The following is a 23,952-nucleotide window of genomic DNA, read 5'->3' on the forward strand; positions in this document are numbered from 1 at the left end:
TTGAAAGGGCTTTTCCCAGGCAGGTAAGGAAAACGTTGCTGACAGCAACGCAATATTTGACTTGCTTCGGGGTCGGGGCTCTGCCCGGTTTCCGTGCAGACGGTGACATTTCCGGGAAGGCAAAGACGCCCTAGGAATGGCTGCCAGTCGGTGTCTGCAATACTGAGCTTGATGGACCCAGCGGTCTGACTCTGCACCACTCCTCTATCCCAAGATCAAAGCCCATTAAATCATCTGGCAGCGAGTTTTCTTGCACCAATTGGCCCATCTGGGGTTCAGCCATGCTGTCATTCTTACCTTATTACCTTATTTTTATTTATATATTTGTTAATTTTTCTGTTTTACAATTTAAAGTACTCACTTTACATACTTAAGATGTCAATGAGTTCCCTTCTTCTCTTTCCATGGTTCATTTTGCGTATCATAAATCCCTCCCTCTTTTACAAAAACTACACCAAGCAGTTTTCCATTATTGCATCCATCAAAAGTTATTTACACTGTTGAATTTATCCTAATGCTGCCAACATTTTCAGCTGTACACAATTATTTCCCATATACAGGTATTCGATGAACGTTTTCCTGTCTTCTTTAAATATATGTCCTTCTTGTTCTCTTATTCTATGTTAAGTCCGCAATCTCCGTATACAGTGGTGCCTCGCAAGACGAATTTAACTCGTTCCACGAGTCAATTCGTTTTGCGAAAAAATCGTCTTGCAAATCGCGGTTTCCCATAGGAATGCATTGAAATTTCTTTCTTTCTTTTTTTGCCCATAGGAACGCATTAATTAAATTTCAATGCATTCCTATGGGAAACCGCGATTCGCAAGACGAATTTTTTTAAAAAAACCGAATTCGTCTTGCGAGTCACCACTAGGTCGCAGGACGCATTCGTCTTGCGAAAAATTGGTCTTGCGAGGTCCCACTGTATTCCATCAGCTTACGTTACCATTCATCTTTGGTTGGGACCTTGGTCGTTTTCCTTTTGGGGGTTAACAAAACACGGGCCGCAGTAGTAGCATACATAAATAGCCTTTTTTTGACACCTGGGAATTTTCGTCTGAATTATCCCCAACAGGAAGGACTCTGGATCCACACACACACACACCCAGAACAAGAAAGAAGATTCCACCTAAACATTAGGAACAACTTCCTGACAGTAAGAGCTGTTCGACAGAGGAATTTGCTGCCAAGGAGTGTGGTGGAGTCTCCTTCTTTGGAGGTCTTTAAGCAGAGGCTTGACAGGCACATGTCAAGAATGCTTTGATGGTGTTTCCTGCTTGGCAGGGGGTTGGACTGGATGGCCCTTGTGGTCTCTTCCAACTCTACGATTCTATGATTTCCCAATACTATTCTTAAATCCTTTCTGATCCGTGGACTGAATCGCTCCTGATTTTTTTTCTCCCTTGTTCTTTTTCATATATATGTACCGGTATATATTCTCTTTAATTCTCACCTTACCTCTTAAAGCAGCGTTTCCCAAACTTGGTTCTCCAGCTGATTCTGCACTACAACTCCCATCATGCCTAGCTAGCAGGACCAGGGATCATGGGAACTGTAGTCCGAAAAAGTTTCCCTCTTCGTGTATCTTTCTCCCGGGGGGAGAACTACAGCGCCACGACCGATGAGGCAATCGTCCTTAGAATTTTTATGGTGTTTTTCTTTCTTCCGTAGCATCGTAGAATCTTAGAGTTGGAAGGGACCCCCAGAGGCATCTAGTCCAACCCCCTGCAAAGCACAAATCTCAGCTAAAGCATGGGGCGTCCGATTCCACCCCCTCCAACATTTCTCCCGTTAAAATAGAAACTGATTCTCTGCTACCAAAGACACAGAAGAGCACCCGCCATTTGGATCGAGGCCCAAAAACCCATCCGGCACTTAGTGCGTTTAAAAGCCTTCCATAAAATATTTAAGTCCGCAGAAGCACCGCTTCCATCTTTGCCCCGGCGGCAAGCCGGTCTCGTTACAGAATTTCGGGAGCGGCAATCTGTAGATTTCTTTACTATCCAGTAAAAGAACAACTACTCTAGTGACTATTCAGCTGCAATTTCTGCATTGCAGCCATACAATTCTATGATCCTTAGGTTTAGGGTTGCCATTTTTCAAAACGTGAAAATCCTGTCGAGCCATGGAGATTTGAGCTATTTTTAAGGAAACACGCCAAAATCTACACTTCCAACGTGGCTTGCCATACGTCCGGATCTCCCCCGGACATTTTGGCGATTTTCGCCTGAGCGCTGTTTACAAGGCCCAAATTCCGGCTTCGTCCAGGAGATTCCGAACACGGGGCAGCCCTACTTAGGTGTTACAGCCGGGCTGTGGGAAATTCTGACCCAGAAACCTTCTTCTCTAGGGTGCGTCAGACCACAGGCAGACCTTCCAAGTGTCCCTATTTTCCTGGGATAGTCCCATATTTACAGAAGCTGTCCCGGTTTCAGATTTGATCCCGGAATGTCCCGCTTTTCCTTGTTGTTGTTTAGTTGTTTAGTCGTGTCAAAGTCTTTCCCAGGGAGTCTTCTCTTCTCATGAGGTAGCCAAAGTATTGGAGCCTCAGCTTCAGGATCTGTCCTTCCAGTGAACACTCAGGGCTGATTTTCTTCAGAATGGATAAGTTTGATCTTCTTGTAGTCCATGGGACTCTCAAGAGTCTCCTCCAGCACCATAATTCAAAAGCATCCGTTCTTCGGCGATCAGCCTTCTTTATGGTCCAGCTCTCACTTCCATACATCACTACTGGGAAAACCACAGCTTTAACTATACCCCGCTTTTCCTTAGGACGTCTCTATTTTGAAGGGACAAACATTGGAGGGGATGGAATAGGATGTCCCTATTTTCATTGGAGAAATATAGGAGGGGATGGAATATGGAATAGTTCAAATATATAAAAGGATGTCATATAGAGGAGGGAGAAAGGTTGTTTTCTGCTGCTCCAGAGAAGCGGACACGGAGCAATGGATTCAAACTACAAGAAAGAAGATTCCACCTCAACATTAGGAAGAACTTCCTGACAGTAAGAGCTGTTCGGCAGTGGAATTTGCTGCCAAGGAGTATGGTGGAGTCTCCTTCTTTGGAGGTCTTTAAGCACAGGCTTGACAGCCATATGTCAAGAATGTTTTGATGGTGTTTCCTGCTCGGCAGCGGGTTGGACTGGATGGCCCTTGTGGTCTCTTCTAACTGATTATATGATTCTAGGACGTCCCTATTTTCAATGGAGAAATGGAGTAATGCGAACCCCGAGCCAAGGAGATAAGCAATGATACAACCTTTAGAAGACATCTGAAGGCAGCCCTGGATAGGGAAGTTTTCTTTGATGTTTAATGTTTTTATATATTCTGTTGGAAGCCCCCCAGAGCGGCTGGGGCAACCCAGTCAGATGGGCGGGGTATAAATATTAAAATGATGATGATGATGGAATAGGACACCCCTGTTTTCACGGGAGAAAAGTTGGAAAGGTGTGCACTGCAGCCCAGCATCCTGTTTTCACCACGGCCGACCAGTTGCCCGTAAGCAGGTTTTGAGAAACAGAGCAACTCTCCTCTTCTGCATTTTCCAGAAACTTGGTCTCCAGAGGCGTTTAATTCCTCTGGCCATGTAGGGCAGAGCATCGCTCTTGTGGCCCGAAAATCCTTTCCTCCTCCAGGAATTTGCCCCCATCCTCTTTCGAAGCCATCTAGGTTGGTCACCGTTGCTTAAAGCAGGACATTTTCTTTTATCTGTCCTGAAAACAATACGCTAGGCAGACGGAGAGATAGCAGCTGGCGAACCACCCCAATATCTGTCTATCTCCTAATTCCCCTCCCTGGGAAGATGAGGTGCTTTTGATAAATAATGAAACCAAGAAGCGGCCGTTTTCGCCTCCCTAATTGCACAATTAATGGCGCACGGACCCCAACACAAAGACCTCTCCTCTCTCTGTGTGTGCTTTAATTCCTTCCCCCTCTTGGCATTATAGAAGCCCCCCGCCCTGCCCCACCCCCCGCAAGGGAACCTGATGCCCACGGTTGGCACCATTCGACACCATTCTCTCTTCAATGCAGGCTGCCATTGGGAGAGGCCCAGCGCCTTGGCACCGGTGCCCGTCGGGGAAAACCCGACAGCAGCTGTCGGCCTTGGCACCCCGGAGATGAGGCCAAGCAGATGGCAGTGCCAGCTTTGGGCAGATGGGCGGCAGGTGGCGAGGCGGCACCCTCCTCTCCCCCCCCCCACCAAAGCCAGCCCCAGAGAGGCTGAGAAGAGAGCCCCGCTCTTGTCTCTGTTCTGGGGGGGGGGAGCAAGTTATCTCCAGATGGCGGCTGGGCAATGCTGGCATCGGCCAACTGGCAAGGCAGAAAACAATGGCTGTCGCGGCTGCTTTTTTTTTCCATTTTGGAGGGTGGGTTTTGTTTGTTTGTGATGGGAGAGAGGGACCCCCCTTTTGAATGGGCCCAGATTGCAAGTCCCAGACTCCTCTTAGTTTAGTGAGGCTGCAGCGAGAATGCAAGGGGAATACGCCATAAGGATAAAAGCTGTAGCTGGTAGATTTGGGGCAAGCCCCCAAGAAATCCCTCTTCGACTCAGTGTGCTGTTGGTGACCCCGGTTTAACCTATGGAACTCTCTGCCACAAGGCACTAAAATGGATAGAAAAAGAAGAAGAGGAGTTCAGATTTGATATCCTGCTTTACCACTACCCGAAGGAGTACATGTGAAAAGGATCTAGGAGTCCTGGTAGACCACAAACTTGACATGAGTCAACAGTGTGATGCAGCAGCTAAAAAAGCCAATGCAATTCTGGAGCTGCATCAATAGGAGTATAGCATCTAGATCTAGGGAAGTAATAGTATCACTGTATTCTGCTCTGGTCAGACCTCACCTGTTCTGGGCACCACAGTTCAAGAAGGATACTGACAAACTGGAACGAGTCCAGAAGAGGGCAACCAAAATGGTCAAAGGCCTGGAAACGATGCCTTATGAGGAACGGCTTAGGGAGGTGGGTATGTTTAGCCTGGAGAAGAGAAGGTTAAGGGGTGATATGATAGCCATGTTCAAATATATAAAAGGATGTCATATAGAGGAGGGAGGGAGGTTATTTTCTGCTGCTCCAGAGAAGCGGACACGGAGCAATGGATTCAAACCACAAGAAAGAAGATTCCACCTCAACATTAGGAAGAACTTCCTGACAGTAAGAGCTGTTCGGCAGTGGAATTTGCTGCCAAGGAGTGTGGTGGAGTCTCCTTCTTTGGAGGTCTTTAAGCGGAGGCTCGACAGGCATCTGTCAAGAATGCTTTGATGGTGTTTCCTGCTTGGCAGGGGGTTGGACTGGATGGCCCTTGTGGTCTCTTCCAACTCTATGATTCTATGAGTCTCAAAGCGGCTAACATTCTCCTTTCCCTTCCTCTCCCACAACAAACACTCTGTGAGATGGGTGGGGCTGAGAGACTTCAAAGAAGTGTGACTAGCCCAAGGTCACCCAGCAGCTGCATGTGGAGGAGCGGAGACGCGAACCCAGTTCACCAGATTACGAGTCTACCACTCTTAACCACTACACCACGCTGGCTCTCCATTTGCCTCCATGGAGAGGCAAATCGCCGCTGGGCTTGCTAAAATCTCTTGGCTGGCTGGAGCTGGAGAATAGGATGGCGGAATTGGAATCACAGAATGGCAGAGTTGGGAGGGGCCATCTAGTCCAACCCCCTACAATGAAGGAATCCCTGATTGATTGATTGATTGATCCCAGGGCTTTCCGCACTGAGCTGCTGTTTCTCCTTAAAAAACAACAATGCATGGTTCTGAATAAAGGGCTGATTTAACTTGAACAGAAGAATAGGACCACAGAATTGTAGAGGTGGAAGGGACCTCAGGGTCATCCAGTCAAACCCCCTGCAATGAAGGAATCTTTTGCCCAACGTTGGGACTCAAACCCATGGCCCTGAGATTAAGAATCTCATAGCTAGGGTTTCAGGCAGGGGGCAACCTCAGCCGTACCCAGAGATGCCATTGGGGATGACGATGATGCTTGTTGTTGTTTATTAAACTATTCACTCAAAGATCTTGAAGCCACTTGCAGCAAAGAATATATATATATATTCCTGCCTTGCAGCGGGTTGGACTAGATGACCCTTGGGTCCCTTCCAACTCTAAGATGCTATGAAATCTATGGGAAATATATACAATACCATAGGGGGGGGAAAGGGCGGGTCACAAAATTCAAAAAAATCCATTTGGCGCAGAGGATGCAATTCTAAACAAGCTCTGGGGGGAAAGGGAAAAGGGAAAAAATTATTTGCGCCCTTCGCTGCAGATCCTCTTCTCTCAGCTTTTCCATTCCCCCCCTCACTCTCCTCTCCTCTCCTCCTCGCCCTGGCCAGGAATGTGGGTCAGGCCCGCCCAGGGAAAGGGCTGGTGTTTGCCTGCGCCAGGGGTCAGGCGAGGACGAGGCGGGGCCGAGACACAAGCACATGCGGGGTTTAAAGGCGCAGGGGCTTCGCTTGGCCACCTTTCTCTCCCAGGAGCTTAGCCTCAAAAATCCTGAAAAGCATTAAACATACCGAATTAAGTGAGGTTCTGCACCTCCCCTTAACAGAAGCCTGCCCCCCCTTTTAAATTTTATTTTCAAAGTTTCAAAAAGAAAACAACAATTTTTTGCGCACACACACACACACACACACACACACACACACACACACTAAACCATAGTCCATATCAGTACGTTTATGGGATTTCCTGAACCCCCGGACTTCCCCCCACCCCTCTCACGGCTTCCAAAATCTTATCTTCCTTTTTATACTGCATCTAATTGCATTTATCCAAATTATCATACTTCCATTTTTATCCTTTGTTGTCAAAACCCTGCACCTATTCATGTCCTCTTTGGGGGTTTTTTTAACCCATGATCTTTCCCAAAAATATCAGCAGCTTTTGGGGGTGATTTCCCCCCAAAATCTCAGAAACTTTTTGGGGCTGATCTCCCTAAAATAGCTCAATAACTTTTGGGGGAAATCTTCCCAAAAGTTCAAATTTGGGGGGTGTTCTCCTGCTAAAAACCTCAAGAACTTTTTGGGGAAGTGTCGTCTCAAAAGCTAATGGGAGGTGATTTTAAAACCCCTAAAATGGGAGGTGATTTTAAAAGCTCAAGAACTTTTTTGCGTGATCTCCCCCCCCCCCCAAAAAAAACCCTCAAGAACTTTTTGGGCTTCCCCTACCAAAAAATCCTAGCTATCCCCGCGCTGTCTCCCCCCTTCTTTTGTTTCATCCCTCTCAAGATTCCCTCCCCCCCCCCGCAAAGTTTTTAGGGGACCAGCCAAACTTGTTGAGCCGTTTTTTGGAAAACAGCGCCAAAACTTCCTTAGCTGGCGTTTTGAGTGACAGCACTGCAGGGCCCAAGACGCTGAGCAACCCCCCCCCCCCATACCACCTTGCGTCGTCCCTGCAGCCCACAGCAATGCCCCCCCAAGCCGCCTTACAGTCCCTCCATGGTGGTGCCCAGCACCCCCCCCCTTGCCTTCCTTCGCTACCATCTTAGAGCAATCAAATAATAATAATAATAATAATAATAATAATAATAATAATAATAATAATAGTAATTTATTATTTATACCCCGCCCATCTAGCTGGGTTTCCCCAGCCACTCTGGGCGGCCTCCAACAAAACATTAAAATACAATAATTTATTAAACATGAAAAGCTTCCCTAAAGAGGGCTGCCTTCAGATGTCTCCTAAAAGCAAGGCTGGCTCTAGGGGTAGGCTGGGTGGTGCGGGGCCGGCGGGGGGGGGGGGGCACGCGGCATGTGGCGCCCGCCCACCAGGGGGGGGGGCGCCGGAGCGATCTCCGCACCACGGCGCCAGGGCGCCCAATATGCTTTAGACGGCCCTGCCTAAAAGTCTGGTAGTTATTTATTTCTTTGACATTTGATGGGAGGGCATTCCACAGGGCGGGTGCCACCACCGAGAAGGCCCTCTGCCTGGTTCCCTGTAACCTTGCTTCTCGCAATAAGGGAACCACCAGAAGGCCCTTGGCACTGGATCTCAGTGTCCGGGCTGAATGATGGGGGTGGAGACGCTCCTTCAGGGATACTGGGCAGAGACCATTTAGGGCTTTAAAGGTCAGCACCAACAGTTTGAATTGTGCTCGGAAACATACTGGGAGCCAATGCAAATGAAACTATGGCACGATAAAAGCCTGCTTTTATGTTTTTCAATTATTTGTTGTCTTCTTTTGTGGCCATGGTTTCCTCAATAGTCACCGTATTTTTCTGTGTAAAAAACTAGGTTTCACCCCTAAAACATAATGTCCAAAATTGGGGGTGTTTTATACACGGATAGGTCCCCCCTTTTCTTAAATCGGAGTCTCCAAAAAAATAGGGGGCGTCTTATACATGGAGGTGCCTTATAGACTGAAAAATACGGTATCTTCTGTACAATCAATCCTTGGTTTTCGAACTTTTTGGAAGCCCAAATGGTCTTCCGGAACGGATTAAGTTCGAAAACCGAGGTTCCACTGTCCCATGGGGGTGTGTGGGTGTGGCTGTGGAATAAAAGGAAGAGGAGCCCACCCCTTCTTATGGGTGTCTGTTCCCCTGTCGAGCAGCTCTTACTGTCAGAAAGTTCTCCCTCCTGGGCACATCGATAAGCTCCAGAACTCATTGCCACAAGAAGGTGTGGCGAGAGAGGGACTAGTTTCCTTGCTGGTTCAGCCGGACCTCTCCGTGCTTCCCGAACCTGGGGTGGAAGAAAGAAATGTATTTCTCCCTCTCTTGCGGACATTCAGTGAAGCTGAATATTGGAAGTTTCTGGGCAGATGAGAGAGAGTCCTTTTTCTCCTCCTTCAAGCAGCGCTTGGTTAAACGGTGGAACTCCCTGCTGCAGGAAGCAGTGATGGCCACCAATTCGGATGGCTTCAAAAGAGGATCAGGCCAATTCCTGGAGGAGAGGCGTGCCAGTTGCCCGCTTCCTTGAGCTCGCCTTTGCATTATCTTCTCAACAACCTTTCGAGATAGGCTAAGTAGGCACTGGACAGTATCCAGTTAAGTTCTTTTCAGGCTGCATCCTTGGCAATTAAATAACCTACGCTCACAGAAGCTCACTGTCTTTGACGCTTTGTCACCCTTCTGGATTTACCTCTTCATCAGAAGTACGCCCAGGCCAGGCACTCCTGCAGAGATGCAACAGGAACCTCCGCTGAGATGGAGTTAATTCTGTTTCACCTTTGCATTGGAGAAGCGGCCCACATGTAGGAACCTCATGCAATAGCACCTCCCCTCCCCTCCCCTCCCCCAACACGGAAGAAGTGGCAAGAGCGACATATCATACAGAGATGCGCCGGGCACCCTCCTCTGTGGGCTTCTTCTTTTTTACTGCTCCCAAAAAACGTATTTAGTCAAATGCAAGGGGGCACACATTGGAAACCACAAAATCAGCTCCTCCCCCACACTCTGAAGAGGAGGCAAGCACCACCTTCTACAGAGTTGCGCCGGGCACCCTCCTTTGCAAACATGCCTTTTTGGGGGCTCACGAGTATTTCATAAAACGCTGACACACACACACACCCCGGCAAGGGGGGTAGTTGGCAACCGCCTTGACGCTGCCCTTCTTCTCCCTCTTTCCCCCTCCACCCCACCCCGAAAGCTTCGGGCTCCATCGCCCAGACCAACTCTGGCAGATTCAGCCAGGATTTGCAGCGGGAACAAATTGTTTCACCCTGGTGATTATATAAGCGGCGGAGGCGATTATACAATCAGTGATCTTCCGGGTTTTATATAAAGGGCTGTTGTGTTCTCTGAAACTCATACTCTGTGGTCCTGAGAAATGTGTTTGGTGGGGGGTTATTTTTTGCAGAGGGAGAGAGTTGTTGTCCTTCTGCAAAAAAAGGGGGTTGTTCCAGTTTCGACCCTGCCTGTAGGAGGGGAGCGTTCATATATGCATTTAAACACATGCGCACATACATACATATTTTATTTCCACACACCCACCCCTGTGCCGTCTGAATTGCTGCAGCCCACAATTCTCCTTCCTAACCTCGCACCCTCGTATTTTAAAGCCTGAACTTCCGCTCAAAGGGGGGGGGGACCTTATTTCCAGCTCAGCCGGGGACGGACAGGACAGTTGTGACGCCTCCCCTGCTGGGCGTGTGGGACGCATTGTTAAAAAGTTTGCAGATTTCAGACTCGCTTTCTGGTTTTCCACGAAGTAAAGGGAACACTCATGCATGCTTCTTCAGAAACGGGGATGGGCTGCTCTTGTGGGTTCTGTGTCTTCGCTTTTTCAATCTTAAAAAAAAATATTAAAGATTTTCTTGAGTTACAAGTCCGACAAACAGCGGAGAAAAGTACAATTGGCAGAAACACTTTTTTCCAGTCTTAAACCCCGTCCCCCAGATTACTGCAGCCAAGCTTTCCATTTCCTCTTTCTCTCCCTCTTTTTCATAGGAGAGTTCGAAGAGACCACGTCGTAGGTGGTCAATGTAGGAATCCTTAGCCCAACGTGGGCTTCGAACCCACGACTCTGAGATTAAAGAGTCTTATGCTCTTATCTCTGCCGAATTTTTATTTTTATTATTATTTTAAAGCGCAATTCGGTCTGCGAAACATTTTTTAAAAATTTGATTTTAAAAATCCTCATGAAAATTTGTCAAGCATTTCAGTTACAGCAAACATATTCTGCATCCTAATGAAGTTTGGGAGCTCCAAGCCCACCGCTGAGGGTGAGAAGGGGCTTCTGATTCCTGGCATTAAGTTTGGGAGGGTCACAATTACACCCGAGCCTCAGTGGTGCTCACCTGTAAAATGGGCAACCTGGACAACAGAGGCAGGCGAAGGCATTCGGTCTGGTTTCGGAGATACATTGGTACCTTGGTTCTCAAACTTAATCCGTTCCAGAAGCCCGTTCCAAAACCAAAGCGTTCCAAAACCAAGTCATGCTTTCGCATAGAAAGTAATGCAAAATGGATTAATTCGTCCCGGACTTTTAAAAACAACCCCTAAAACAGCAATTTACAGTGGAACCTCGGTTTATGAACACCTCGGTTTACAAATTTTCGGTTTACGAACGCCGCAGACCCATCTGGAACAGATTAATTCACTTTCCATTACTTTCAATGGGAAAGTTCGCTTCAGTTTATGAACGCTTCAGTTTATGTACTCCATGGACCGTCTGGAACAGATTAATCCACTTTCCATTACTTTCAATGGGAAAGTTCTCTTCAGTTTATGAACGCTTCAGTTTATGAACAGACTTCCGGAACCAATTGTGTTCATAAACCGAGGTACCACTGTAACATGAATTTTACTATCTAACGAGAACACTGTCCATAAAATGAAAGCAATAAACAATGTACTGCAGTCACACAATCAGTCCGTCAGTAGCTGAACTGGGTTCCACACAGTCAAGAAAACAAAACAAAAAAAGAGCTGCAAAACCGCAAAATAAATAGCAAAAACGGACAGACCTCAGTGTAACACTCAAAACGGAAGTGTGGCACTCAAAACGGAGCACGTTCAGCTTCCGAAAAAAAGTTCGCAAACCGGAACACTTCTGGGTTTGCAAAATATAAAAATTCCTTCAGTAGCACCTTAAAGACCAACTAAGTTTTTATTTTGGTATGAGCTTTCGTGTGCATGCACACAACGTTTGGGTTCCAAGTTGTTTGAGTACCAAGGTGCCACAGTATTGAGGATACAGGAGGAAAGGGTGAGGTCTCCGGCTGCTAACTAGGGATGATGGGAGTCGTAGTCGGAGACCCCAGTTTGAGAAACACTGGGTCAGGACTTGGAGAGGTTAGCCTGGGAACCTGTCCCTCTCTAAATGTCGCCGGACTACAACTCCCAGCACCTTCCGCCCTTGGCCATGCCAGCTGTTCAGGCAGATGGGAGTTGTAGTCTGGAAACACCTGGCAGGATCCAGCTTTCCTCCATCTCTGATATGGGAAGAGGCATTCTCCTGTCTCGGGGTGGGAATGCCTCTTCCGAACAGAGACATTCTTCCATCTCTTGTGGGCTGCAGTTGAAAATAAAACAAAATATCCACACTTCCTAAGGGGCACAGACGGGCGAAATTTTTGTGTGTAATCTCACTGTATACAAGTTGTACAAGTGACAATAAAGTACCGTATATTCCGGCGTATAAGACGACTGGAGAATAAGACAACTTTTGAGAAGATTTTCCTGGTTAAAAAGTAGTCTTATACGCAGGAATATACAGTATTACAATTGTGTCCCTCCTGGGCTACACTTATAAACACCATCTCCAACTCCTCAAGAGATTCCATCAACGGTGTCTCTGAAATATTTTACACATCACTTGGGGAGACAGGTGAACTAATATCAGTGTACTGGAAGAAGCAAATATCACCAGTGTTGAAGCAATGATTCTTCAACATCAACTTTGTTGGACTAGTCATGTTGTGCGGATGCCTGATGATCGTCTTCCAAAGCATCTCCTCTATTCTGAACTTAAAAATGGAAAGCGTAATGCTGGTGGTCAACAAAAGAGGTTTAAAGACTCTCTCAAGGCAAATCTTTAAAAATGTAGTATAAACACCGACAACTGGGAAACACTGGCCTGCGAGCGCTCCAGTTGGAGAACAGCCTTTGCCAAAGGTGTCATGGGCTTTGAAGAATCTCGAACTCAGGACGCAAGGGAGAAACGTGCTAAGAGGAAGGGACGCTTGACAAACCCTCACCGGGATCAACTCCTGCCCGGAAACCTATGTCCCCACTGTGGAAGGACATGTGGATCCAGAATTGGCCTCCACAGTCCCTTATGGACTCATTGTTAAAACCGTGTTTATGGAAGACAATCTTACTCAGCTACGAGAGATCGCCAAAGAAGAAGAAGAAGAACTCCCAGCAAACCTAACCTTGGGCTGGAGCCTAGCAACATCTGGAGGGGCACAAAGGTCTCCCCACTTTTGGTTTGGCAGCTGTCAAGAGCCACGTGGCTGGCAGCCTCAAAACGGTGGCTGCAGACTAGGTGGACGTCAGCTTTTCGAGTCGGGGGGGGGGGGAATTCCCGGCTTGAGTAACTCCTGTCTTCTCCAACCATACCATTCTTGTTTTCTTTCCTCCTCTTCCTCCTCTTCTCCCTTTGCTTTCCCTTTCCCCCTCTCTGCGGGGGGGGGGGGCTCCCCCAGCCGCCTCTGATGGGAACTGCGGCCTGTCGTAACCATAATTCATCGGGAAAACATCCAAGCCCAATAGGCCTTTGAAGGAGGAGGAGGCAAGTACGAAGAGCATACGGCTACCGGCGGGTAGCCACAATGACCGTGTCCGTCCCCCCTCCCTCTGCCGCCGCCTTCACTGCCAGAGGCAGAATGCCGGTGAAAGCCTATTTCAGAAAAAACCGCAAGAGGGGAGAGTTGCTCTCGGGTCATAAGACAGAGCAAGCTTGTTTCCTCCTCTGGAGGAGGGTAGGACTCGAACCCGTGGCTTCAAGTGACAAGAGAGAAGGTTCTTTTTGACAGTGAGAGCTGATGGAAGGTGGTGGATTCTCCTTCCTTGGAGGTTTTGAAGCAGAGGTTGGATGGCCATCGGTCAGGGATGCTTTAGCTGAGATCTCTGCTTTGCAGGGGGTGGGACTAGATGACTCTGGGGGTCCCTTCCAACTCTACGATGCTACGAAAGAAAGAAAAATGCCATGTAAATTGTAAGGATGATTGCCCCATCGGTTGTAACGCTGTAATTCTCCCCCCTGAGAAAGATAAACGGATAGGGAAACTATTTTTTGGACTACAGTTCCCATGATCCCTGGTCCCACTAGCTAGGCATGATGGGAGTCGTAGTGCAGAAACAGCTGGAGAACCAAGTTTGGGAAACGCTGCTTTAAGAGGCAAGGTGGGAATTAAAGAGAAAAGAGCAACAACAACAACAACAACAACAACAACAACAATTCATTTATTAATTTATACCCCGCCCATCTGGCTGGGTTTCCCCAGCCACTCTAGGCAACCCCCAACAGAATATTAAAAATAGAATCAAACATTAAAAACGTCCCTAAACAGGGCTGCCTTCAGATGTGTTCTTAAAGTCAGATAGTTGTTTATTTCCTTGACATCTGGTGGGAGGGCATTCCACAGGGCGGGCACCACCACCGAGAAGGCCCTCTGCCTGGTTCCCTGAAACTTGGCTTCTCGTAGCGAGGGAACCGCCAGAAGGCCCTCAGCGCTGAACCTCAGTGTCCAGGCTGAACGATGGGGGTCGGGACGCTACTTAACGTACTGTATATGAAAAAGAACGAGGGAGATAGAGAATCAGGGATCCCTGGAGGGATCAAAGGATTGCAAGTCCTTGGGGAGGTTTCTAGTCCTCAGGTTTGATTTTCAACCAAACCGCAGGTCCTTTCTCCGTCCTGCCAATGGGGAAGGAAGAAAGCCCTTTCCTCCCTCGCTTTCCAAAGGGCGAGGATTTGAAACAACAGCAGTCCAGGCCAGCGCTTGAGGTTTCCTTGCTTTTTAAAAATGCAGCTAGGTGTCAGATGTTGCAAATGAGATGTTCAATCGATGGCTTCGATCCAGGTCACGAGAGTCAGGGCTGGGCCAGGCTCCTCTCCTCCCTCCTTCCCTCTCTCTGAAGAAGAAGAAAACAAGCTATCGATTTGCTTGGCTCAGCTGTTTCCTCCTTTCTTCCACCCCCCCCCCCAAAAAAAACTTTTTGAGGGCTCCCCCGCCCTGCTTTAAGCTGCTCCCTGCCAGCGGCCGGGGGCACCATCCAGCAGCAAAAAATAATGCTATTGATTGTCAAAAGGAGCTAAGGAGAGGCCTCCTGGATTGGGCCGATGGCCTCTCCAGCCCAGCGCCTCACAGTGGGGCAACCGGGGGCCTGTGGGAAACCCGAGAGCAGGATTCGAACTCGAGAGCAGCAGCTCTCCCCTCCTGTGGTTTCCAGCAACTGGGATTCGGGACTGGATCAAAGGGATCTTTGAAATTGTAAAGGGGGCAGGGGGAGAACTAGAAAATAGCAAGGAAACGATGGGTGCTGGAAGGAAGGAGGAGGAAGGGAGGGGAAGGACGAATAAACAGGGTGATGGTGGAAGATAACGAATGGATGTTCTACAACACAGTAGAGTCTTAAACTTGAAACCAATGAGATCGTACTCAGAGTTGAGATACCTGACTGTCTCAAGAGACAGTGTGCCTCTGGGCAGGTGTGGGGGACTCCCCGGTCCTGAATTGGGTCACTGTGCCCCTGAAGGACCAGGTGCGCAGCCTGGGGGTCATTTTGGACTCACAGCTGTCCATGGAGGCTCAGGTCAATTCTGTGTCCAGGACAGCTGTCTACCAGCTCCATCTGAGACCCTACCTGCCCGCAGACTGTCTCGCCAGAGTGGTCCATGCTCTGGTTATCTCCCGCTTGGGCTACTGCCATACGCTCTACGTGGGGCTCCCTTTGAAGGTGACCCGGAAACTGCAACTAATTCAGAATGTGGCAGCTAGACTGGTGACTGGGAGCAGCCGCCGAGACCACATAACACTGGTCTTGAAAGATCTACATTGGCTCCCAGTACATTTCCGAGCACAGTTCAAAGTGTTGGTGCTGATCTTTAAAGCCCTAAACAGCCCAATAGACCTGAAGGAGCCTCTCCACCCCCATCGTCCAGCCCGGACACTGAACTCCAGCTCCGAGGGCCTTCTGGCAGTTCCCTCCTTGCAAGAAGTGAGGTTACAGGGAACCAAACAGAGGGCCTTCTTGGTGGTGGCGCCTGCCCTGTGGAACACCCTCCCATCAGATGTCAAGGAAATAAACAACTATCTGACTTTTAGAAGACATCTGAAGGCAGTCCTGTACAAGGAAATATTTAATGTCTAAATTCAGGGGAAAGTCTCTGTTGCATTGAGTGATGATTTCAACGGCTTCCGTTTGATGTTAAATTTGGAAACTCTTGAAACTTATATAAATATGGTAAAATAAGGTCCGTATAGTTCAAGCTATGGTTTTCCCAGTAGTGATGTATGGAAGTGAGAGCTGGACCATAAAGAAGGCTGATCGCCGAAGAATGGATGCTTTTGAATTATGGTGCTGGAGGAGACTCTTGAGAGTCCCATGGACTGCAAGAAGATCAAACCTATCCATTCTGAAGGAAATCAGCCCTGGGTGCTCACTGGAAGGACAGATCCTGAAGCTGAGGCTCCAATACTTTGGCCACCTCATGAGAAGAGAAGACTCCCTGGAAAAGACCCTGATGTTGGGAAAGATGGAGGGCACAAGGAGAAGGGGACGACAGAGGACGAGATGGTTGGACAGTGTCCTCGAAGCTACCAACATGAGTCTGACCAAACTGCGGGAGGCAGTGGAAGACGACAAGACCCACCCCACCCAGCCTCGCTATTGGGGTCCAAAGGAAAGCAGAGCATGACGTTTGGCACCTGCTGGGCTGCAGGAGTTGCTGAAAGGAGGCGGACAAGGTGCCATCCAACCAGATTTGTGGAGAGTTTACTCCTGAGCCTTTTCTTTTCCTGAAGATATCCTGCAAGGCAGTGGAGGTTTAGGACCAGAGTTTTCTTTCTCCTAGATAGGCTCCCTTCCCAGGGGGACGAGCCCCACCTGCCCCTCGCTTCCCTTTATAGCACAGGCAGAAACCGCCTTCTTGACTGTTGGACCCCCTCTTGGTCTCGCCTGCTCCACCTTGGTCTCACCTGCCCCTAACTCACCTGGTTTAGCCTGCTGCTCGAAGCCATTCCCGGGACCAGGGCCGCTGTCGCATAGTGGCAGCTTCCAGGATCCGCAGGCGAGACCCGTGTTCAGGATGGGGACCGAAAGTCACCAAACTGCCCCAGAAGTAGCACGACGTGCCCCTTGCCAGAGGTACCACCCCTCCCCAACACACCTCAAGAGTAGACCCCATGAAAACCAACGACTCTTTAAGTTAGTCCTTTCATTTTCTCGGATCTGCTCTGTGTACAACTAGCCCTGGGGACAAAACCCTCCCTCCAAACAATAATTCGCGCCGAGAAAAGCCATTTGGCCTACCGAGGTAGATAGCAACAGATTCGCTCTTCCGGCCAGCGAAGAATCCAAACATTTAACCGGGGAGGAGGGAGCCTGCCGGAGGCATGGCGATGCTGCAGACGGCAGAAGATTAAAGGGCCTTTAATGAATAAATTGAACATTTGTGTCGGCCTGGTGCAGACAGGGTGGCGAGCTCAGAACGGCAGCGAAGGAGATCTTTGCAAGAAGCACCTCTGGAAGAAGAAGAAGAGAGGAGGAGATTCTGTCCACCACCCACCAGTTTGGAAACTGGTTAAGCGGCTTGCGTATTGGTCTGGAGGCTGGATTTGGTTTCACGCACGGTCCAAAACAAAACTGCTAAGGAGAGCCTTGCTGCGTGAATCCATTTTTTTTAAAAAAAGAAATTATTTATTTGGTTTTTCAGATTAAAATTTTACAGTCCCATATCCAACATACAAACTACTAACATGAGTTTGACCAAACTGCGGGAGGCAGTGGAAGTCAGGAGTGCCTGGCGTGCTCTGGTCCATGGGGTCACGAAGAGGCAGACACGACTCAACGACTAAACAACAACATACAACATAAAAACAAGATTCCAAAGAATCTCCTGGACTTCCCTCCTCCCCCCCCTTTGTAGATCCCTATTGTTAATAATTCCCTCCTGCATCTTTTATGGTAATCCAAAATCTTTTACCTCTCCCCTGTGTCCAAAATGCACCACTAAACTGCAAATGATGTTCCAACCCTACTAACGATTTTAACCGTTTTACAATGGTCTTTGAAGATAAGTTGCAAATTTTCCCCGTTCCTCATTAAAAATTTGGTCTTCCTGATTTCTGATTCTTACAGTCATTTTAACCATTTCAGCGTAAACCACTGGAGTTGGCAATTGGCGGTTCAAATCCCTGCGAAAGAGCGAGCTCCCGTTGCTTCGCCCCAGCTCCTGCCAACCTAGCAGTTTGAAAGCACACCAGCGCAAGTAGATAAATAGGTACTGCTGCGGCGGGAAGGTAAATGGTGTTTCCGTGTGCTCTGGTTTTCGTCACAGTGTCCCGTTGTGCCAGAAGCAGTTTAGTCCTGCTGGACACATGACCCAGAAAGCTGTCTGTGGACAAATGCCGGCTCCCTTGGCCTGAAAGCAAGATGAGCGCCGCAACCCCTTTGATTGGACTTAACCGCCCAGGGGTCCTTTACTTTTTACCTTTACCTGTCAACTTGCTCTGCCATTCTTCTCTGGTTAGGACTTTTTCTTCTTTCCATTTCTGGGTTTGCGGCGTTCGGGAGCCAAATTGTTTGACAACTAAGCCATTCGAGAACCAAAGTACAGTGGTACCTCGGTTTACAAACACAATTGGTTCCGGAAGTCTGTACTTAAACTGAAGCGTACTTAACCTGAAGCGGACTTTCCCATTGAAAGTAATGGAAAGTGGATCAATCCGTTCCAGACCGGTCCGCGGAGTACTTAAACTGAAAATACTCAAACCGAGGCGTACTTAAACCGAGGTATGGCTGTACGACTGTATGCTGGAAGCCGCCCAGAGTGGCAACTGAGTCAGTTGGGTGGGGCATAAATAGTAAAATCATTATTATTATGCTAGAACAGGACGTCCCTATTTTCATCAGAGAAATGTCGAAGGGTATTCTCTCTCAGGCACTTTCCCAGTTCCTGTCCCGCGGTTCTTGGCAACCCTCCATGGCTTAACAGCTTCCGAAAAATGGGGGGGGGGGTCTTTAAAAAACAGCCCAAAACGTTTGCAAATGGGAGGAGGAAGGGAACGACTCCTGTCCTTTCCCTCTCTCTGCCTTTTCTCTCTAGACTCTAACTTAGTTTCCTGCGAGACGCTTTGCGCCTCTTTGCCAACGAATACCGGCCGATGGCTCGTTTCCAGAACTGAAATGAAAAATATACCAAGAGAGGGTATGTGTGTGTGTGTGTGTGTGTGCGCGCGCGCTTGTTTGTGTGCCGGTGCGGAGACAACCCTCCCCTGCTCCTGAGCCCAACGGCCTGGCACCCTTCCCTCTTGCTTGGCAGACAATTTGCCTCTTTGCAAGGAGAGATGGCTGGAGGAATTCTCAACACTTTTTTTAAAAAATTTTTTTAAAGATGGCTGCCAAGTGGGGAAGGAACTTTTCGGAACGGCGGGTTGCAGGGTGTTCTTTTCCTGCTTGCAAAATGGCTGCTTGCAAACAGATGCCTTGCGCATGCATGCGCCGTTGCGCACGAGGAGGAGGAGGAGGAGCTGCGGGGAGATAGCAGTTGGCATTTAGGACCGTCCGGGAAAAGGCTGGAGGCCTGGAACGAGACTTCTTCTATTTTTTTTTGGAATATATATATATATATATATATATATATATATATATATATATATATATGCTACGATAGCAAGAGCCAAAATTCCATGTCCAAAGTAAACAGCTGGCAAACTGTGTGTTCTTTTCGGTTGGAAGCCTCATCTCTCTTCTCTCTCTCTCTCTCTCTCTCTCTCTCATTTCCACCCCCCTTCTCTTTCTCCCTTTTCCTCCGTCTTCTCCCTGCCTTGATTTAAAATAAAAAATAAAAACCGATCCCTCTAAGGGGAAAGAGGGAGGGAAGAAGGAAGGGGGAGAAAACAATTTTTTAAAAAAAAATCGGTATGCTGGTTTGCCCACATTGGCACATTATATATATATTTATATATAAAAACAACACTTTGAGTTATTTCATCAGATTCTTTGGGGCCTTTGAGTCAATAGGGAATCGAGTTTCTCCACTGCAGCAATTGGGGGGTGTTTGGTAAGTTTTCCTCCCATGGTGATGTAGCAACCTTGACATTTTAACTTTATTTTTTGTGGCAGGGGAGGCAGGAAGCCTGAGGAAAAGCAAAAAATTTGGGGGGGGGGGTCCTCCCCTGCTCTCCACGTGGTCCGTTCTCCCCCCCCTCCTGCTCCTTCCAATCTCTGAGGTTTTGAACTCGGCACAAAATGGCCGTTGGGGGTGGGTGGGTGGGTGGGGCGACGGCAGGGAAGGGGGAGGCTACAAAATGGCCTCCCCCTGCCTGCTGACACTCGCCACGTGTTGGGAAGTTGTCGTCCCCCCCCCCCATTTTGCTTTCAAATTCCCTCCCCCCTGGCACAAATTGTGCAAACACCAAAATAAAAATAAAAATTGCACACAAACAAAATGGTGGCGGGGGACGGATGACCACCCAAGGATTTCTAGCCAAGAAAAAGCATGCCACACATTTCCAGAACAATTTTTTTTCCGGGGGGGGGGGATGTGTGGCATTTTGTGGCAGGGACAAACAAAAGGTGCAGATGCAAAATTGCACTCTGAATGGGACACTCTCGGGTGCCCCGTCCCCCCCCCCCGGTAACCCTTTCCATACAACCGTGCAACGGATCCAGACGTCGGGCAGAAGCTGCAAAAGGGGATGCCAAGGGAGGCCTGTGGATTTTGGGGGAGAGAGAGAGAGAGATGAAAAGCGATACAGGGGGAGGAGGAGAAATATTTTTGGCAGGGCGACCTGGCGCCGGCCCAGTTCCCGAAGCCGAGAAAAGGCTGAGCAGATGAAAACAGGGGGCCAGAGTTTTCAAGGGAGAGTTCGGACAGCCGGCATCGTTGGCAAACCCTCCTGGACCGGGTACTCTTCCCCTCTTCGTCTTCTTCTTTTTTGGCTCACGGACCCGACTGGGCACGGCCTCCGCATTCCCCCTCGGCGTTTTATTAACCACAGCTGCGCTCGAGTCTGCCTGGCAGTTGTGCCGCTATGTGCAGGTGAACGCCGTTTTAGAAAGAGAAAAGAAAATGGGAATCAGGCCCTCCGAGTTTCCCTATTTCCCAGGGACAGTCCAGGATTCGCAGAAGCTGCCCCAGTTTCCGATCTGACCCTGGAATGTCCCGCCAGTAGCTAGTCGATTTCGATACACACTCACACTCTCCAACATTTGCAGTCGCATTTCAAGAAAGGCTCTGCTGTTGAAAGACTCCGAGATTTGAATTGGGTACGCCCGCCGTGTCTCTGCACGAGTCCCCGATCTTGCAATCGGGACGCCCGCTCAGAACAGAAACTCATGCAGAAGCATAGGCAGGCCCTCCAAGCGTCCCTGTTTTCCAGGGAGAAGTCCTGGATTCACTGGATGCGTCCCAGTTTCCAATCTGGCCCCAGAGTGTCCCGCTTTTCCTTAGGCCGTCACTATTTTAATCGGAGTAATGTTGGAGGGTCTGGAGTTATTTCCCCAGCCAAGGAAATAAGTAACTATAGAAGCCTGAGAAGACACCCGAAGGCAGCCCTGTACAGGGAAGAGTTTTTTGATGTTTGATGTTTTATTATGTTTTTTTACATGTGTTGGAAGCTGCCCAGAGTGGCTGGGGCAACGCAGTCAGAGAAGTGGGGTATAAATAATAAAAGTTGTTGTTGTTGTTGTTGTTGTTGTTGTTATTGAATAGGACACCCTTATTTTCATTGGAGAAATGTGGGAGGGGGTAGAATGTTGTTTAGTCGTGTCCGACTCTTCGTAACCCCATGGACCAGAGCACGCCAGGCACTCCTGTCTTCCACTGCCTCCCGCGGTTTGGTCAGACTCATGTTCGTAGCTTCGAGAACACTGTCCAACCATCTTGTCCTCTGTCCTCCCCTCATAGCTGTCAACTTCTGGATTGGAAAATAAGGGATCAGCAGCGGCACGGCACCGGAAGTCGCTTCTGTGCATGTCCAGACATGCGCAGAAGCGACTTCCGGTGCCGGGCTGCCCATGTTCGCATGTCTGGGCACCAGAAATGGCTTCTGTGCATGCCTGGGCATGCGCATAGGCGATTTCCGGCAGCATTTGGCAACTGAGTGAGCAGCCAGCCGGGAGCCGGGACATTTATGGGGTATTTTACAATCCAGGGTTGCAGCGTGAAACAGATTTAAATTCAGGGGTTTCCTGGCAAAAAAGGGAGGGTTGACAGCTATGTGTCCCCTTCTCCTTGTGCCCTCCATCTTTCCCAACATCAGGGTCTTTTCCAGGGAGTCTTCTCTTCTCATGAGGTGGCCAAAGTCTTGGAGCCTCAGCTTCAGGATCTGTCCTTCCAGTTGAGCACTCAGAGGGGATGGAATAGGACGTCCCTATTTTCATTGGAGAAATGTGGGAGGGTGTTTTGGCCTCAATAGCGCAGTCATAACAGGGAAGAATGGCTCTTAAAGCAGAACAGAAGTGGATTAACTTGTGGGGACGTGTGAGGAAGCCGAGTGATGGCTGATTTGAGACAGATAAAAACAAAGTACTATGGAACTCACTGCTGCAGGAGGGCACCGGCGGCCACCAAATTGGGTGGCTTAAAAAGAGGGTTGGACAGATCCATGGAGGAGGAGAGGCGTACCAAGGCCTACTCGCCTTCACGGCCAGAGGTCGTTGTGCCTCCGAATACCAGTTGCTGGAAACCACAAGATGGGGGAGTAGGCTCCTGTGTTCGAATCCTGATGGCTGGTTTCCACAGGCATCTAGCTGTGCCCTGTGAGAAGAGGATGGTGGGCTGGACGAAGCGCTGGCCTGATCCAGCATAGCTCAGCTGGTTAGAGCGCGGGGCTGATAAACACCAAGGTTGTGGGTCCAATTCCCGATAAGCAGCAGATGCGTATTCCTGCATTGCAGTGGGGTTGAGCTAGATGACTCCCGAGGTCCCTTCCCAGTTCTTATTGCTGCATCCATAACACGTCATGACACCCATGGAAATAAAACAGCTCTTGCGTCAAGGATCCCTATTTCTGCCTGGCTCCTCTGCAGAAGAAAGAGAAAGAGGGGTTTGTGGGGGGGGGCATTTTGTCTGTGGGTGGGGGGCGAGAAAGTGCAGAGCCTGGGCTGGCAGAGTGTGCGGGGGGGGGGCGGTTGTCTAATCCAGGATGCTACTAGGAACCATTAGTGCTGAGCTCAGCGTCTGCTCCTGCTGACAGCCCGGAGAGCCTGATTATTTTTAGATAAGATGGAAAGCCTGGAACGGAGAGTTCTGGGCTGCAGCCTGGCCGAGGCGTGAGCTGTGTTTCTGATGAGGGGGGGGGGAGGCCGGCGAGTCGGGTGTGGGGAGGCGAAAGGAGACGCAAGTTGCTGCAGTGGGTGAGCCTGAGCTTTTTCTCCCTCCCTCTCTCTGCATGTCGAGTCCCCGTAGCTCTTCCTTCGAGGAAGGCCTGGTACGGCGCACACACACACACACAAAAGCTGCAGCAGAAAGCTCACCCGAGCATCTAAACCCAGAGGTTTTCATCCTTTTTGGGTCCGCAGCTCCCTTGACCAATTGTATTATTTCTGCGGCAGCCCTGTGGGTCTCAGGAGCTCAGTTCTGTCGCCCCCTTCCCCACAGAGCTGGCAGCCCCTCACCCTTTTTCAAACACCTTCCCTTGGGGAGTGTTCCCTTGACCTCCTTTCTCCTCTCCTTGGGAGACCTCTGAGCAGCCGCTGGTCTCTGAGCTGCCCCAAAGAGAGGTGCCTCCACACGCTGCCCCACAGGGGCCTGGGAAGAGGATGCCCCCAGCCTCAGTGGCCCAACGGAGACCGGCCAAAAGTGGACATGAGGCCAGCACCTTACCTTGGGTGGGGGGCAGCAACGGGCGCTGCCAGGCCTGCATGGCACAAAGGCTCCCCTTCGGCACCGGGCACTCAGCTCCCAGGCTGGCATTGCAGACAGCAAGCACAGGAAAGGCTGCCTGCCTGCCTGGCCTCCCACTAGTCTGTCCATTCCCAACAGCAAGGGCTGGTGGACTGGCCAGCTGGGCTCCCTCACCTGCTTGCTTGCTTACTCCGAGGCTGCCCCAGCTCCTGGCCTGCCCCAGAGGCACCATTCGCCCGTGGAGGTTGTAGCCAGGGCTGCTGCAACAAACAGCCATGCAAACCTTTGGGAGGCAGAGACACAAGAGGGCATTGGAGGAGGGAGGGAAGGAAAGAGGGACGGAGGCCAGGGTTGCCTGCGGCATTTCTGAGCATCATTCAAGGCACCCCAGGGTTTGAAAACCACTGATCTAGCCTATTGCAAACACACAGTGGTCCTTAAAATATTTGTCTCCTTCGTGTTTCGAAAGAAACAGCAAG

General features: G+C 49.3%; 1 protein-coding gene and 1 long non-coding RNA gene across 10 annotated transcripts in view; one reads left to right on the top strand and one right to left on the bottom strand.

Moving 5' to 3' along the window:
• NFIC (nuclear factor I C) overlaps window positions 1–23,952 on the top strand; it is a 119,769-nt gene that overhangs the window by 58,951 nt on the left and 36,866 nt on the right. The window lies entirely within an intron of this gene.
• LOC148685531 (uncharacterized) lies at window positions 13,844–16,978 on the bottom strand. Its single transcript, XR_015950778.1, has 2 exons — window positions 16,614–16,978; window positions 13,844–14,532 (listed from the first exon to the last, which is right to left on the bottom strand). It is a non-coding gene; the product is annotated as an uncharacterized LOC148685531 (long non-coding RNA).

This window comes from Zootoca vivipara, chromosome 6 (genome assembly GCF_965207765.1).
Source record: "Zootoca vivipara chromosome 6, rZooViv2.hap1.1, whole genome shotgun sequence".
Taxonomy (NCBI): domain Eukaryota; kingdom Metazoa; phylum Chordata; class Lepidosauria; order Squamata; family Lacertidae; genus Zootoca; species Zootoca vivipara.